Here is an 8,398-nt window from a genome sequence, read left to right as displayed (position 1 = left end):
AATGATTATTCATGGGGCACCAAGTTATCATTTTTCAAGTCAATACAAAATATTCAACAAGAGTTACAGTACTAAAAAAAAAATTGAAGGGAGGTGTTAGAGCCCGCAGGCAAATCGATTTTAGAAAACAAAAAAAAAATTTAGAAAAAACTATTCAAAATATTTAGTTCATTAAAGAATGATTATTCATGGGGCACCAAGTTATCAATTTTCAAGTCAATACAAAATATTCAACTAGAGTTACAGTACTAAAAAAAAAATTGAAGGGAGATGTTGGCGCCCGCAGGCAAATCAATTTTAAAAAACAAAAAAAAAATTTGGAAAAAAATTTAGAAAAAACTATTCAAAATATTTAGTTAATTAAAGAATGATTATTCATGGGGCACCAAGTTATCAATTTTCAAGTCAATACAAAAAATTTAACGTATGAATACACATTACATAGTAAAAACTAAAATGCCCAGAATCTTAAACAGAAAAAACTATTCAAAATATTTAGTTCATTAAAGAATGATTATTCATGGGGCACCAAGTTATCAATTTTCAAGTCAATACAAAATAAACTAGAGTTACAGTACTAAAAAAAAAAAATTGAAGGGAGGTGTTAGAGCCCGCAGGCAAATCGATTTTAGAAAACAAAAAAAAAATTTAGAAAAAACTATTCAAAATATTTAGTTCATTAAAGAATGATTATTCATGGGGCACCAAGTTATCAATTTTCAAGTCAATACAAAATATTCAACTAGAGTTACAGTACTAAAAAAAAAATTGAAGGGAGGTGTTGGCGCCCGCAGGAAAATAGATTTTAGAAAACAAAAAAAAAATTTGGAAAAAAATTTAGAAAAAACTATTCAAAATATTAAGTTCATTTAAGAATGATTATTCATGGGGCACCAAGTTATCAATTTTCAAGTCAATACAAAATATTAAACTAGAGTTACAGTACTAAAAAAAAAATTGAAAGGAGGTGTTAGCGCCCGCAGGCAAATTGATTTTAGAAAACCAAAATGAAATTTGGAAAAAAATTTACAGTAGAAACACACATAACGAAGTTCAAACTAAAATGTCCCGAAACTTAAACAGAAAAAACTATTTGAAATATTAATTTCATTTAAGAATGATTATTCATGGGGCACCAAGTTATCATTTTTCAAGTCAATACAAAATATTCAACAAGAGTTACAGTACTAAAAAAAAAATTGAAGGGAGGTGTTAGAGCCCGCAGGCAAATCGATTTTAGAAAACAAAAAAAAAATTTAGAAAAAACTATTCAAAATATTTAGTTCATTAAAGAATGATTATTCATGGGGCACCAAGTTATCAATTTTCAAGTCAATACAAAATATGCAACTAGAGTTACAGTACTAAAAAAAAAATTGAAGGGAGATGTTGGCGCCCGCAGGCAAATCAATTTTAAAAAACAAAAAAAAAATTTGGAAAAAAATTTAGAAAAAACTATTCAAAATATTTAGTTAATTAAAGAATGATTATTCATGGGGCACCAAGTTATCAATTTTCAAGTCAATACAAAAAATTTAACGTATGAATACACATTACATAGTACAAACTAAAATGCCCAGAATCTTAAACAGAAAAAACTATTCAAAATATTTAGTTCATTAAAGAATTCTTCAAAGGGTACCAGATTGACAATGTTTAAATAATTTGGCTAGAGTTAAAAACATAAAAAAAAAATTGAAGAGAGGTTTTGGCGCCCGCAGGCAAATCGATTTTAGAAAACAAAAAAAAAATTTGGAAAAAAATTTAGAAAAAACTATTCAAAATATTTAGTTCATTAAAGAATGATTATTCATGGGGCACCAAGTTATCAATTTTCAAGTCAATACAAAATATTCAACTAGAGTTACAGTACTAAAAAAAAAATTGAAGGGAGGTATTGGCGCCCGCAGGCAAATCAATTTTAAAAAACAAAAACAAAATTTGGAAAAAAATTTAGAAAAAACTATTCAAAATATTTAGTTCATTAAAGAATTATTCAAAGGGTAACAGATTGTCAATGTTTAAAAAATTTGGCTAGGGTTAAAATCATAAAAAAAAAAATGAAGGGAGGTGTTAGCGCCCGCAGGCAAATCGATTTTTAGAAAACAAAAAAAAAATTTTCAAAAAAATTTAGAAAAAACTATTCTACATATTTAGTTCATTAAAGAATGATTATTCATGGGGCACCAAGTTATCAATTTTCAAGTCAATACAAAATAAACTAGAGTTACATAACAAAAATAAAAATTGAAAGAGGGTGTTGGCGCCCACAGGCAAATGCATTTTAGAAAACAAAAAAAAAATTTAGAAAAAAATTTAGAAAAAACTATTCAAAATATTTAGTTAATTAAAGAATGATTATTCATGGGGCACCAAGTTATCAATTTTCAAGTCAATACAAAATATTCAACTAGAGTTACAGTACTAAAAAAAAAATTGAAAGGAGGTGTAGGCGCCCGCAGACACGCCCGCTAAAGTTCAATGAATTGAAAAAAAAATTGTTTGAGAAATCTGTGTGAAATAACACTAAACAAAAGAATACACTTGAAGCTAAATACTGCAATACATATTAACTACAATCCAAAAACTAGGTATTGTTTACTTTATAATAATACGAACAGTTATTATGATCAGAGGTGTATCACCGTAATATATGTATTAGAAAATGTTTAAAAACGAATGTAATTTATTTATAAAGGATGCAAAAAAATTAAATCAGAAAAAGGTCCTGCACGGACTTCTATTATGTGATTGTAATTTATGAAGGACATAAAATAATGTTTAATTTAAAATAATATTGTGTTTAGCTGGTTCTACAGTCAATATTAAATAACAAACTATAAAGTCTAAATGCAAATAAAAACATAGTCAGATATCTGTTTTAGTCTTTGTAAATATGTGCGGAAAAAAATTAGATTTAATACAATGTAAAAAAATGTGGAAAGAAAACTCTGAGAGTTCTCTGATAGTAGGATAATAAAACACAATACTACATATTAAATTAAAACTATTGATTTTATACATTTTCTATTTACAAAAGCTCATAAGTATTGAAAACCTTATAAAATCCTATAAAAATTATATTTTGTTATATTTTAAAATACATTTTATAATTTGTTGTGTTAAAAAAATCATTATTTAATGTTGGCTGTATTTAAGTTTTTAATAACTATACTGGTACAACTCTAGCTGACAGTCTTTAAGACCGTGTTAAAAACTATAATAATTAGTTAACGTCTAATTTACTGTCCTATCCTAACCTAACCTAACATAACCAAATTAATAATATTTAAATATTTTCTTTCATTGTTATGTTTACAATATCGAATACTTTTATAGTTAGTAGGAAAAGATCATCGCAAAGCTCACGACCAGTGATTGTAGTCGTCTATCATTACCATACCTTCAACTAACATTAGGTGTACCAAACTAGCCTTCTTATGACTAATTACATTAGGACACTTTGAATAAAAGATCCTGAGTTGAAGGTTGCCGAACTTATAAGTGATTGATTAAGTTGATCCTTTGATTGTTGACACCTTAGTTCCCCTCGAAGACCGCTGGTAAGACTATTATGTCCTATCCATTATGTTATATCTATATTATCTATGATGGAGCCATACCCAGCTCACTCGTGTAAACAATTTGAAGCACATAAAAGCGATTAACGAGTCTCTATTAATGATAATATGAAATCCCAGACCTGTCCCCCATACTCTGATATTAAGAGCCCAGCCCACCATCATAATATTCTCTATCAAAAAGTAAATTTAAGACAAATTTGTAAATCAATGCACAGTCTCTCTATTGTACTAATATTTGTGATTTTATTAATTTTCAGTATTTTGTATAATTAGATTGGGAAAACATAAGACAATATCATTTACAAGACTGTGACTAACACAATCATTCTTTGATAAAAGTATATGATATAAGTACATTCTATATTTGAATTATTCGTTTTTTTCCCGGTACTTTATTGGTGGACGGCACTTTAACAACGGTCCCTCGATCTACTAAGGCAACCTTGAGGCATTTCCTTTTAGGAAATTAATTTAATTTTCAAACATAACTCTTAATTCAAGAGTTTGTATCTAATATAACATATGTTATGATATTTATGGACGACACTTGCACCATGGCCCCTCGATATAGTAATGTGGCGACCCGGCACATCTCTTTTAGATAAATGATTAAATACTTAATCAAGTCTTCCAATTTACTAAACATTTTTGTTTTGTAGATAATTTGAAGAAAAATTTAAAATTGAAGAGAGACTGTGTGAATTAACAACATTTGTGGTATGAAATGTTTATTTGAACACCTGTTATAATGTATTATAATGAATTTAAGTTAATTTTTTATAATGTACTAAGTAAACATTTGAACGTTTATTACAATATATGTATATTATACATAGATTTCAAGTATGATTTTTTTTAGTTTTTTTTTGATAGTTACCTACCTATTACAATACAAGACACTTTATTTTTATATTTTGAAGCAATATATGTTTTGGATTATTTAGAACTATATAAACTAAATTTCAGACCCATAGTTTAGTATTTAAAGTTTGTATGATCAAAGTCGTGGAACCAAATTTTATCAGACTCTACTAGAATGTTGTAGTTAAATTAAACTATAATATAGGTATGTGGAATAACAGTACCTAACCTTCTATTATAATTTGTTATGAATATAATATTTTAAGTAATAACTCAAATTTAGCACTTATACGGTACTTAATACATTTTCCTAATATTTTAACAGAAATTATGGAGCTAAAAATATATAATTGATAGTTTTGTTTCATTTATAATAATAATGCTTTTTAATATACTTTTTCATAAATTAATATTTATTACAGTTGGCTTTTATGATTTGTTTGAACTATTAATACGTATTTTTTTGGGGGGATCCCTATTATTACAACACCGTTACCAATATGCGTTTTTTTCTGGTTAGTTAATATAATTGCATGTTTTCATGATTTCTTCGTATTTATGCTTATTTTCTTAAAATGTTTTTATATTTTCGGTTCATCCGTTACCTACATACCAAGTGTGTAAATGAAGAATTTTTTTTGTAAACCAATTTGAATTATTATTTATTAATTTAAAAAAATTTTAATAAAAACGTTTTCATTCAGTATTTTTTTGAATATTTTATTATTTTTAATATTTTTGAATATTTCAGTGCATATATTTGCCTGTTTTTAGTGCATACATGCAGGCAAATATTTAACACTTAAGAGGATGTCAGATTTTTAGCGCACCATTTATTTCTCTCTCCGACCCACGCACAATCATTTTAGTGTTTTCTTAATCGTACATTTGGTATGCTACGCGTGGGTCAAAGATGGAAAACAAATAGTGCGCTGACATCCCAACCAGCAACAAGTTTACACGAGTGAGCTGGGTATGGCTCCATCATAGATAATAAAGATATGGATAGGACATAATGGTCTTATCAGCGGTCTTCGTCCTTCGAGGGGAACAATTGAGGCCAAATAAAGTATACTCATATCGAGTATCGACTATCAATATAAAGGAGCCTCAATTGCCTTCCCCTCCGGGAACGCGGCCTCAAATGTATTTAACATAGGCGTGGACTATCCATGGTGTCAACAATCAGAGGATCAACTTGATAATCAAACACTTAAGTTCGGCTACCTGCAACTCAGGATCTTTTTATTCAAATAGTGTCCTAATGAGTCATAAGGTTAGTTAGGTAAACCTATGGTTAGTTGAAGCTAGTGGCCTTTGCAATTCAAGATTTTTTCCTACATATTCGGCATTGTTAACATAACTATTCTACCTTTACACTTTTCCTTCCCCCGTCTCTCACAGCTATATACAGGTTCAGCCACTCTCATTCCACACCTCCATATGATCGGTATTCTGTCTATCCATCTCTTCTTCAGTCTTCTCGCCCTTCATTTCCCACCTAAATTAACTAACTTCTATAGCCACTCTCACTATCTCTTATCATACAGTGACCGAACCACCTAAACCTATTCTCTCTTGTTTTCACTACAATATGTACACTAACCTACACTACCCTTAATTAATTAATTTCTTATTCTATCCTCTTTTGTACCTTAACACCTAACTTATTATTCTCATAATATCTGCTACCCTCACTCCACTTACCTACCCTAACCTTACATTTCTTTTTCATCTTTCCCTTTCATACACCAAACATTCTGAAATCCTGTTGACCCATTTCCTTATCTTCGCCATATTACACACTACCTAATTCCTATTCACCCAGTCTCTAGTTACCTACAAGTCATCGTACTTGATTATCGGTGAAAATATTTAAATATCATTGAGCGAATTCCCTACTCGAAAGAATAACTTAAAAAAATATCATACCTCCCAATTTTCTAATTTTTAACACGACTTTATTGATAGCCGGAATAGTGTTATACCAGTATAATTACAATACAAATATTGAAAAATTTCGGGCAATACATCCTTTGATCAATTAACAATAATAAAAAAAAAACCTACTGAGAAATAAGAAAATACATACCCCGTGACGGAATCAAAATCTACTACGAAACTTAGTCTTCGAAGCACTGAAACGTTAACACATTTCAATCTGCTTATGATATAATATTATTCCCAGTTTGAAAATTTTCACTGACGAATACCATTTGTGAAATAACACGCATCTTATGCAGTAAAATGTTCTACAATATTCTAATGACCTATGCGTTACAGTCTACAGATATTATATAAACCTAGAAATGTGAACATTTGAAGAAAATTTCCTATAGGTATATCCCGTAAAACCCCCAAAATAAAACGTACGTTTGAGGTGTTCTCTTAAAACCCAAATGTTTAATACCCGTATCCCGTATGCGTAGAAAATGTATGTTTCACATTTAACGAAAACTAAAACTATCGTGACGGAACGGAATTACGAAGAACGTATAAGACAAAAATAATCGTCACCAAGTGGTAGGTATAATCTGCTATGTACTTACAAATCATATTTAAATAACATTAATCAGTATGTACCTATTTTCTTATTTTATTAGGTAGGTATAAAAACCTACCTTATTCCTACTTATAAAAGCATTGCCTAATCATTGATTTCTAATTTTAAAAATTATTCTACTATAACAATAAATTAACAGTTGTAGGCAAAGTATTATAATTTAAGGTATTTTTCATAATATCCTTATTTTTGTACACCTATAACAACTGGATTTTAAAAACTACTCTACGCCTAGCGAGTATATAAGTTTGTCTGACAATAAATATTTACATTAAGTCTACCGCGTCAACAGAGTAGAAGGACAAAACTTACGTAATTATTTATTCTTCCGGCGAAACGCGTTCCCTTCGAGTGTATAATATTGTCTAGTGTCAGAGCTGTGCATCTCCGCCAAGGAAAATGCAGCGCGCGTCTTCATATCTCCGATCCAAAAGTTCAGTCTGGAAGTATTGAGATTAATGACATTTATAAAAATAGGCACCTAGCTCATAACCAGAATGGAACGAAATATGTGAGTACGTATTGGAATCGCTGTTCGTCTCAGACGATTGTCATTTGCCATAGATTATTTATAATTATAACCTCACCGTCCTAATCATAGAAAATATATATATGGTCCTAACCGATGGATGATGGATATTTTTACATTATCTTCAAAAAAACATTTATTTGTTTCTACTAGACGCAAATGCGGTAAATTGAATTCAAATTTATAATATAGATAACGGTTTTTTTTTACTTGGTAACCATTCATTTATTACTTGGTTTATTAACAAATTCTAATTGATCTAAAATAGTAATTGAATAAAAATACTTTTATTGATCCCAATATTTAAAAATAATGTTTCGAATAAAATAATAAAAAAAATTTAAGAAATACCTATTAATTAATATGTATTACCTAAATAACAAAATAACTAAATAAATTCGTAGCTTAATAAAATGTCCAGAAAAATTAAAAGTCCAATTTAAACGAATATAAAATATAATTTAGATAGGTGTATAGGTAGTGTATTCGTTATATTTTGAGTTTCATTATAGGACATCAGTCAATCAGATGCTATTTAATATTTTAAAATAAAAAACTTCGACAGTAATTCCATATTGGCAAGTGTTGTTTTCTATAACTGAAGACCGAAGTTATAGTATCGAGCATAATGGGTACGTAAAAAAATAGAGATATAATTTAAAAAAATTACCTTTATTTAATTGTATTTAATTTTTTTTTGATAAGTTTTTATAATATTGACTTCAACCCATATAAATGTTCTTATTTCATTTTTTCAATTCGTTGATAATATATGAAACGAATTCTTTGCTTGGAAAGCAATGTTTAGAAAATTCAGAAAATGCAGTTTATATTTAAATCCGTGGCCTAATTATAAATAAT

Source organism: Metopolophium dirhodum, chromosome 7 (genome assembly GCF_019925205.1).
Source record: "Metopolophium dirhodum isolate CAU chromosome 7, ASM1992520v1, whole genome shotgun sequence".
NCBI lineage: Eukaryota > Metazoa > Arthropoda > Insecta > Hemiptera > Aphididae > Metopolophium > Metopolophium dirhodum.
Note: the sequence above shows the minus strand (reverse complement) of the source record.